This window comes from Arachis ipaensis, chromosome B1, assembly GCF_059453495.1.
Source record: "Arachis ipaensis isolate K30076 ecotype BB chromosome B1, ASM5945349v1, whole genome shotgun sequence".
Classification (NCBI taxonomy): domain Eukaryota; kingdom Viridiplantae; phylum Streptophyta; class Magnoliopsida; order Fabales; family Fabaceae; genus Arachis; species Arachis ipaensis.
The window spans coordinates 36,454,141-36,465,120 of NC_142436.1; the positions used below are offsets into that span (position 1 = coordinate 36,454,141).

Sequence of the window (10,980 nt, forward strand, 5' to 3'; positions counted from 1 at the left end):
AAACAATGGCCTCAATCACTCTCTTGGTATGTATTTCTATTCTATAATCGGACATATAGATTAAAACAAAGTAAAGAACATCAGAATAAATAAGAAGGGCGGAACACACAGGAATAAAAATTTTGGTTTGAATGTAACCATACAATTAAGCTCAGAACTCACAGGCTGTGTATTCTCTAGCTCAAAAATCATTTATCAATTATGTATGTCATGCAAGTAAAATTAAAAGTTCCCATTATTCTCAATGTAAAATTTATTTTGAATGGCTTTAAAGTTTGTGTTTCTCCTTGATGAAATGTTGTTAACTAGCTAACATGAAATGCTATATATACAAGGTGTGGGTTGTTTCTATTATGTTCAAGTCTCTAGTTTACTTCCTTTTTATATTTTCAAATTAAACTAAGCTATCTTATGCTAAAAAGGGTAAACTATACTAATTAATCCACAATTTCTATAACTAATAAGTTAGAATTGCTACTAAACTAAATGGCTAAAATATGAACTAAAAATGCAAAATGCAGAAATAGAGTAAAAATACATGAAAAGAGTAATGTATAAGTACTGGGAGAATAAAAATAAAAATAATGAGAAAAATACAGAAAAATAGCAAAATAAAATGAAAGAGTCTGTAGTGGTTCACCAAAAGAATACGCCAGAGATGGTGACCTCCCCACACTTAAAATGAAGCATCGTCCCTGATGCTCACTCAAGCAGGGTGTGAAGGGGTGTCATCATTGGAAGGGTGGGTAACTGGAGTCTCTGTGGTGGTGGTCTGAGGATCTGCCTGTTGCAGAGGAGGTGCTGACTGGATAGGGATCTCAGGGTCTACAGCCTGAATCTGAGGCAGAGCCTCCTGATGTGATGCAGCCTGCTCTGTGCCTGCCTGTGCAGCCTCGCTCTATGGATGAGTCTCTGCCTCGTGATCATCCGCCTCCTCCTCAGATGCCTCGGATGGTGTGTCAAGCTCGGAGGGGATGTTGCCAGATCGTATCATCAGCTTCAGGTGCTCATAGCGTCGCTTGTTGCGACGCTCCATCTGGTCAAGCCGTCGAAACAGGCGGTGTACTAGGTGATAGATGGGCTCTGAGGTAGGTGGAGGTGCAGTGGTGGTAGCAGGGGTAGCTGGGGTAGCTGTGGAAGAAGAGGGGCCAGCAGATGGTGTGGCTGTCTCAGTAGTAGCAGTGAGGAATGGAGGTCTGTAGCCCAAAGCCAGAAAGTTCCTGCTGTGAGGGATAATCTTCTTGCATTCTGCAGCAGGTGGCTTCTCATCAGCATCCTCCCAAGGCACGTCAGCTCGACGGCCTAGCTGTGTAATCAGATAAGGAAAGGGTAGAGTGCCTCGGACGTGGACCCTGGCCATATAGTACCGGATAAAGCGTGGCAGGTACAGGTCCTTACCCTCCATCACACACCATAGGAGGGTGATCATAGCGGTAGGTATCTTTGTCTCATGGGTACTCGGCATGACAAAATTTCTCAGGATCTGGTGCCATAGCCGAGCCTCATCATTTAAGTAAATCCACTAGATTCCCTTTGGCATGGTGGTATTCTGACCCATGATCCATGGAACGGTCGGGTCAAGGGCTATCCTAGCCTTGACTGCATCCCAATCAAATTTCATGAAGCGCATATCCTCATCAGCTCTTTGATAGCCATCCAGCTGATCAGATTTAGGCAGAAGCTTCAGAACATCCTCTATGGCCTCTTCAGTGACCAGAATCTGCTTCCCCCTAAGGTTCACTGCATCTAGGGAAGTTTTGAAGTAATTGCAGTAGAATTCCCTTACCCAAGATGCATTGACCTCAGTCAGGTTTCTCTCCAGGAAGAATCAGCCTCTTTGTTTGATTTGCTCAGAGGTGTATTGCTGGAGTTCTTCTGGGATTTTCAAATTCCTCTCCAGGTACAGGTTTCTGGAGGTTGCAAACACCGGATATTTCAGCTCACAGTATCGGTTTGCAAATCTAAGGGGATCAGTGGCAGGGAGTAGCTGGTCAGCCTTCTCCTGCGGGGTAAAGTGTTTCTCCCGCCAAGAGTCATCCTGCATGATATCCAGGATGGACATGGAGGATTCTCCTCTTTTATGTTTGCCAGTAGTTGCCTTTGCTTTTCCTTTTCTTTGGCTGGCAGACATCCTGAAAAATAGAAAACCAGGATATAATAAAAACAGGAAAATAAATAGGCAAATAATAAAAAAAAACACAAAGTGGCAAAGGGGCAATAGAAGAGGAAATTGAGTTAAGTAAATTTGCATTTAAGGATTGTATAAGAGTTAGAATACTGAGAAAAAAATGTAACAATCCAAAATGTACTTTCATTCAAGTTGATTAGAAAAAGTATCATCATGCCTTGGTTAGAATGTTAAAAAGAAAGTGAAAAACCAGAAGAGATGTTTTGAAGGGTTAGGTTTGGTTAGAATTAAAAAAAAAAGAGTTTAGAAAGTTAAAATTAGGGAATAAAAATGGATTAGAGTAAGTCACATGAGGATCAATTTCTAAATAACGAGAATTCACAAATTAAAGCAACAGATAACTCAAATTCAAACAAGGAAGTTAGGGATGACTCAAATGAAAATAGCAAAAAGTGGAATTGAATCATCCAAGATGCAATTTATAAACCAGGAAATTAAAAAGAATAAGAAAGCTTGCCCTGTCATTCAGCAATTGATTTGGTAAAAGCTGATTAAAGCAGAGTTCAAGTTTGCCAAAACCAAAACAGGAATGAAAATCAAAATAATGTACAGAAATTTGGGCAGCGTTCCGGCTAAAATTGGATGTTCCCGGAAAATAAATAGCAATCAGAATAGTTCATATGAATTAAAACAGATTGCAATTAAAGAGTATGAACAAGAAAGAACATTTGGAATAGCAGCATGAACTTGAAGAACAGCATATGAACATTACTAACACACAACAACAGCAGAATTGCGAAAATTATAAAACAAGAAACACGAACAGTGCAATTAAACAGGCTTAAATCCACTAACCACATCCTAGGCTACCTAACACCCTAAAATCCACTACAACATGCATATCTAACTAGCCTAAATATGAACATAAACAGAAAAATATGAATTAACTACGAATGGATAGAAGGGTGGTGTTCGTCAGAACCTGGTAGGCAAATTAAGGAGAGTGGGGCAGAGAGGTGGCTGGGGGATGGTGGCGGTGGCGGTGGCGTGGCAGTTGACGGTGGCGCGGCGGGTGCTGTTCGGAGGCAGGGGCTTCGGGAAGGGTTATGGGGGTAGAAGAGAGAGAAAGGGGAGGAAGGGAAGGGGGCGTGGGTGGCGGATGGGGGGGCGGCTGGGACGGGGCGGCGGCGGTGGGTGGTGGTCGCGGAGGGGGGCAGTGGCGTTGGAGGGAGGAGGAAGAAGGAAGAAGAAGAAGGAAGGGGAAGGAGGAAGGGGGTGGCGTGGCGGCGGGGTCTGGGTGGTCGGCGGGATAGTGACGGTTGGTGATGGTGGCTGGGTGGTGGTTGGGTGGTTGGAGAAGAAGAGAGGAAGGAGAAGGGGTTGGGGGGTGCGAATGGTAGGGTTCACGTGACTGGGGGGTTATAAATTTGAATCCACGCAACCGCGTGGGGCATGCGGTCACGTGGTTGGGCTGAAATGGTGGTTGACGCGATCGCGTGAGTGGCGCGATCGCATGGAATAGCTAAAAGAGTGAATGACGCGATCACCTGGGGCATGCGATCGCGTCGTTGGAAATTGTGCTAAACGCACGATTCTAGCGTCGTTTCAGCGCAACTCTCTGTCTCTTTTTGGGATGTTGTGTAATCCATGCGATGCGATCGCGTCGCTCACGCTGTCGCGTGGGATTGATGTTGTGCAAGTGACGTGATCGCGTGGGCGTTTTGTGCAAAACGCACAATGGCCGCACGATTCTAGCCTAACTTTCTGGACGTTAGATGTTTATGCCGATCTCCAGATCACGCGGCCGCGTGGGGAGTGTTTTCGCAACTTGACGCGATCGCATGAATGATGCGGTCGCGTCGCGCACCCTTTTTTTTTAAACTGGTATGCAATTATGTAGTATGCAATGCGAATGAAGAATATTCAGGTTCAATTGAAAAGGAAATAAAAATAAATAACACTAAATAAAACTGAAAAAGAAACGACCATACCATGGTGGGTTGTCTCCCACCTAGCACTTTTAGTTAAAGTTATTAAGTTGGACATTGGACGAGCTTCCTGCTATGGCGGTTTATGCTTAAACTCGTCCATAAATCTCTACCAATGCTTGGAATGCCAATAGCCTCCGGGGTCCCAAACTAGGCATGCAAAGCTTCTGAGCAGCTTCAAATAGATTCTCAGGCTCCCTGGGTGACGAATGTCAGAATAGATTCCAGGATCCCAAACTTGGCTTTTAAATCCACCTTCGTCTTGATCTATATTTTTCCATCCAGGTGGTTTAGAAATTAGATTCTCACCAGAATAACCAAACGTTTTCCGAGATCCATTTGATAGATCATGATGCCAATCTGCACACTTCGAGTTGAAGCGTGGAACCTTATTGAACTTTGTGCACCAGCTCTGAGCACGAGCCATTTCCCTCTTACTCTTAAAGCCGCAGAAAGCTCTAAGCTGGCCATCTGTTTCAAGCAAACCATATTCAAGTGGAAAAATAAAGCTAAAGGTTAAGGACTGTACCCACTTGAAGCTTGTATTGGGTGGTAATGGCCTTGGGATAGGTGGTTCCAGTAGTTCTGTGAGTTCTACTCCCTTGTGCTCTTTTGTGAAATTCTTCACTTCTTTGCAAGATTCTTCAAATGTATCCATGTCCTGATTAAACCCTTCTATGTCTTCCTCGTCACTTAAGTCATAAACTGGAGGTTGAGAGAAATCTACCTCCGTATCATCTTCGTACTCGCTTGGGGAAGATTCTTCGATCTCAGAGAATTCACTCGCGGATGCAAGTTCATTACTAGAAGAACTTGACTTGAGATTATCATCATCAAGGAAAATTGCTTCTTGGATTATTCTGTCTAGTTTTTCATGAAATACCTGCCTTGGGGATTGTGCAATATCCTCCTTAGCATCAGTTGTAACGTCCTTGACAGAATTCTCCACAACTCTGGGTTCCCATGGAAGTTCAGCGTCTCCTAAGTCTTCAACCAACTCTTCTTCTTGTATAATGACAGCTTTCTCTACTTGTTCTAGTACGAAGTCATGCTCTGTCTTGTCCACTGGAGTTTCTAATATCTCCTTCATGCTACGCCCTTCATTAGATTGTCCACATGGGGCTCTGGGAGGCCCTTGAATGTTCGAACGTCTAGAAGATAATTGACTTATTTCTTGCTCCAGTTGATGAAGGGTTGTTTGAAGTTGATCTACTGTTCCCTTGAGGCGAACTTCTGATTCTCGGGGTGATGGATTTGGATGTGGTACATTGGGAAGTGGTGGTGTTTGGGAGTAATTGGATTGGAATCGGCGTAAATAAGGATTATATGGTGGCGAATGGTGAAAAGGAGCTTGTGAGTGTGGTGGTTCAAGGTTGTGTTGAGAGGATGACCTATAAGCATAGGGTGGGGCTTGTTGGTAACTACAAGGTTGTCCACCATGTCTATTGCCTTGGTATGCATTGTAGAATGGTCTTTGTCCATGATATCTTGGAGGGTGTTGCTGCCTAAAGGGTTGATCAGATCCTCTTGGCTCCATCCATCTTTAATTGCTCTGACCTTGATGCATATTCCTGTTATAACCTTCATTCCTTTCAACAATATTAGAACCAAACTCAAAGCGAGAGGGGTGAGAATTCATAGTAGCTAATGAAGATAAAAGAAGAAAATAAAAACAAATAAACACGTAAAGGAAAAATATTTACAATAACCAATAATAAGGCACACGATTGCAATTCCCCGGCAACGGCGCCATTTTGATCAGAACTGAAGATTGATGGTTTAGAAGTTATAGTAAACTCTCGTTGCAAGTATAGTTTCTAAACCAACAAAAGTCCTTTCATACAAACGTGTTGGTTGTCACAAGTAACAAACCCCTTTAAAATTGATAACCGAGTATTTAAACCTCGGGTCATCTTCTCAAGGAACTGCAGAGAAGTATGTTCTTAGTATTGGTTATGAAGATTGTAAATTGGGGTTTTGAAGATGAGGAACAAGTGATTTAAATTGTAATTAAAGTAAGTAAAAGACTGTAAATTAAATAAATAACTGTAAAACACACTTTTGGCAAGGTATGAGAAATTAGAAGTCCTATCCTAGTTATCCTTATCAATGATGATGAAAATTGAATCTTAATTCTACTTAGTTAACCTTTGCTAGAGTAAAGGAAAGTCAAGTGACTAATTAGTTAGATCCTCAAATCCTAGTTAATCCCTAAGGAAAGATTGGGATTATTGAAGTTCAATTCAATTAGCAAAGATAACGATTATCAATCATGTTTGAGTTTGATAACTCCTGAGTTACTGATTTCTTAACCAAGACCGAAAGGGGAAAAGTAAATCTACTGGAATAAAAATGTCTTCAGATTGGGGATAAAAGTAACATAAATAAAAGAAAGCAATATTAAACTGAAATACCTCAAATAACATTAATTCAAAGAGTAATCTGTAACATAGAAGAATTCATAATTAAATTGAGAACAAAATAAAAAGGAATATTGAACCTGGTAAAGAGATAATCCGTAAAGCGAATAAAATCCTAAATCTAAATCCTAATCCTAAAGAGAGAGGAGAGAACCTCCCTCAAATCTAAATCTAAATCATGAAAAACTAATTAATTGGAGAGTCCCCTTTGAATGGATGCGTCCCCCCACTTCATAACCTCTGGTCTATGCCTTCTGGACTTGGATTTGGGCCAAAAAGGGCTTTAGAAATCATTGGGAGCATTTTCTGCAATTTCTGGTGCGTGGCCTCTGTCACGCGTCCGCGTGGGTCACGCGGTCGCGTCATTCGGAGTTTTTCTTGTCACGCGGTCGCTTCAGTCATGCGGCCGCGTCATATGTGTTCTGCTTGTGGCGCGCGATCGCGTCAGTCATGCGGTCGCGTCGCTGTTGATTCGCGCTGGCATGCGTCCGCGTCGCCCATGCGATCGCGTGGATGCCAGTTTCTTCAAAAACTCCGTTTTGTGCTTTCCTTCCATTTTTGTATGTTTCCTTTCCATCCTTTAAGTCATTCCTGCCTTAGAAGATCTGAAACTACTCAACACACAAATCGCGGCATCGAATGGAAATAAAGGGTAATCAAAATGATTATTTTTAAGCATAGGAAATATGTTTTTTTACATACGTCACATAATGAGAAAGGGAAAGTAAAACCATGCAATTAATATGAACAAGTGGGTGAAGGATTGAATAAATCACTCAAATTAAGCACAAGATATATCATAAAATATGGGTTTATCATATATAATAGCTGGAAATGACAAATTGTTTTCTCCGTTTTTTCTAATACATCTCTTTTGTTTATAGTTGGCAGTTAGCTCACTAAAGATGAACGACAAGTCTCGGAAGATCTAGCAAAGATTGAACCATCAAAGAAGGCTACTCATTTTAAGGAATCGGAGAAGGTGACCTTTGTATTCCTATTCTAGTACATTTTCTAGGATACATTCAGTCTTTACTTCTATGAGTTTATATTAAAAATCCCAACATCATATATATAAAGTATCATATGTACGACATCCTCCATAAGTATCAAATGCTAATTATCTGTTGAGATTAAATATAATTAAATTAAAAAAAGTTAATATCCCAACGCTATTTCGATCAAACTTTTTATTGTTCCATTTGATATACATCAATACTTTAAAATATAACAAATGCCAATTTTTTTATGGTCTCATCACAAATGACTATTTAATAACTCATACATTTACTGTATCCACCTGAAAGTAACTATGCATCAAGACTCCTCAGATATGGTGGATGATAAACTATCACATGCCTCACATTTTAATTGGTAAGAGCTATGTCTTAAAAAAATTATAAGAATTATGATTTTTTAAATTTCATTGTTTATAGTGGTATTATTAAAAATTTAGCAATCAATTTCTACAACAAGGACTATCTCAGTCAATATGAAAATTATTCATAACTTCTACAACAGAAACTTCCTTTATAGTGCTCTCTTTTTAACATGAATTTGTTGCCATCAAATTGTAACACATCATCTATTTGTTATTTATTTTCATAACTTTTTTCATTCACAATAGACGGCAGCCCATCTCCTTCAACAAGTGTCCCAGCCTCAACACATGCTCTTCATCTAGCCCTACTAATATTCTCAAACACTATCGAAGAAGGTTAGACTTCCAAACCTGTAATCTTTTTTGTTTGATACAACTTAAATTGTATATTGACATAGACATGTATAACATATGCTTACACATCCGTGTAATTGTGCACATATTTATGACATGAATAAATGACCATTTGTACCCATGAAAGATGAAAACGCTGACATATACCCACACTAAATTGAAACTAAACTTATACCCATACAAGATGCCTTTCGTGTGACAAAAGTACCCTGTCTTTGGAGGGTTAGAGTGCCACTAGGGTACTTTTGTCACACGGAGGGAATCTTACGTGGGTATAAATTTAGTTTCGATCTAGTATGTGTACATATGTCAGTGTTTCCATCTTTTATGGATACAAATGGTCATTTATTCTTTATGACATAGATATTTGGATATTAGAAGATCGAAACTATGAATGTCATTATTGTCATGCCCTAATGTGGAATCAAAAAAGTTTATCTATGACCAGGAACAATCTTACTCCTATATTTACTCTTTGCTACATGGGAGAGAAGATAACACTGCCTATGTTACAATCACCACCATCTATTCTAAGAGATTTAGTTGAGGGCACTGACTTAAAAGCTAAGTTATATAAAAAAATATTTGATCATTCAATGGAATGTTTGCGTTTACATCGATGGCCGGCAAAATACAACATGGAATTAACAGAGGGGCACCGCCAATGTTTGTTATTAATGGTCAAAATTATCACTCAATTGGAAGTTTGTTACCAAATCAATCATGCAAACCAAAATTTTCACAGCTATATATATGATACAGAAAATAAAACCAATAATTGTTTAAGTTCATTCAGGTATGTAGTGATTTACTATGCTATTCAATTACTCTTTTAATAATAAGGTAACTACATCCTACATTACAGCCTATTATTCTAATTAGTTAATGCTATAGGTCATTGTCGGATGTTACACCACTTGAACGGAAAATTGTTCTTGACCTCACTCAGATGCTTGACAAAAATAACTCACTTGCCAAGTGCTTTCGTTATGCTCGAGATAGATGCGCAGAATCCGATTTTTCCAATGTTATGCTTCACCTTATCAAGAAAAGGACTATTGATGGTAGGCGATACAACTTGCCTACTATGTCAGAGGTTGCTGCACTTATTGTTGGATATGTCGACTATGAAAATTGCGATAGAGGTGTTATTATTGAAACTCATGCAAAAAAATAAAGAGAATTTATGTTAATCATCCAACGTACCTCGCATTGCAATATCCATTGTTATTCCCATATAGGGAGGATGGTTATTGAGGTGACATTTTGATATCGAACATGATGGATAGTAAAAAGAAATACAAGAAGGATAAAATCAGCATGAGAGAATTCTTTTCCTTTTGCATCCAAGATAGATTGGTAGAATCATCTTTGTTGGTTAGATCCCGTAGAATTTTCCAACAATTTTCGATTGACAGTTATACAATGATTGAGTCAGAGTGATTGATGCGGAATTTTGAATACCCAAAAACTAACCGGCAAGTGCACCAGGTCATACCAAGTAATACCTCAAGTGAGTGAGGGTCGATCCCGCGAGGATTGATGGACTGAGCAACTATGGTCGAATGACTTACTTAGTCAGGCAAGTAGAAAGTTGTGTTTTGAGGGTTGTAAAATGCATTAAACAGTAAATTTAGAGATTTCGAAAGCAAACAATAAAAGCCGTGTGAAAAAATGAGAGAAAACAGTTAAAACTTTAGAATTGTTTATTCTTCCTGATTGAATTTTCTTGCCACTATTTTAATCATTCAAGATTCGTTTCATAGCAAACTGTAATTGACTAAACCCTAATGTCTTAGTGATTTAGTCTCCTCTAACTCAAATCAATTGCCAATGTCTTAGTCACTTAATTTAGATTAGATGGTGAAGTTCAATTCTAGTTTATGGCCATAGAAACCCTAATTACCCAAAACTAAGCAGATTATATGTCACGTATCCTGATTATTTGAAGTAATTAGCAATTTAGGAGGAATTTTCTTTCAAATTGTTGCTCAAGCGAGATAACTTTGTTGAGAATCACAAGAACATATATAGAATAAGGGTTATACTATTGTTCTACCCAGATTCATAAGATGAAGAACGAAAGCAATCCTTGAAACCAAATCAATACATTAACTAAAATAGAAAAGTAATAGTCTTAATCCATAGAAATAAATAGAGCTCCTAACCTTAACCAAGGAGGTTTAGTGGCTCATGACTTATAGAGAAAACATGAGTTTTGAAAAGTGAAATGTGCAAAAGAGAGAAGATCCCCCAAAAGGATGAATCTTTTCCCTTTTATATTTAACCTAATTTGATTTGAAAATAAAATAAAATAATAAATTCTAAACTTAAAAGATTTTGTTTGTAAATAAAAATATAAGATAATAATTAAAAAGCTAAATCCACTAAAGATGCTCCTTTGAAGAGATTGGATCCAGATTGATTGGCGCTAAACGCCAATCTTGGTATTTAGCACCCAAAAAGGGTAGAGACTCTTCTGATTTCGCTGGTTGCTGGTGTGGTGTTTAGCACCCTAGAGGGCAGTTTCAAAACTTCTCCTTTTTGCCCAAAACTCTGCTAAATTGATCTGAATTTCACCTGAAATGAATAAAACACTAAAATAACTCAAAGTAGAATCCAAAGAGAATTTTAACACTAAAATATAATTAAACTTATTAAATTCTAACTAAATTTAACTAGAAAATAAGCAGAAAATGGGTATAAGAT

The 10,980-nt window shown here is 38.9% G+C and overlaps 1 pseudogene; it reads right to left on the minus strand.

Moving 5' to 3' along the window:
- Positions 1-706: 706 nt before the first annotated feature.
- On the minus strand, positions 707-8,796 carry LOC148576219 (uncharacterized; annotated as a pseudogene).
- Between the last annotated feature and the right edge of the window lie 2,184 nt (positions 8,797-10,980).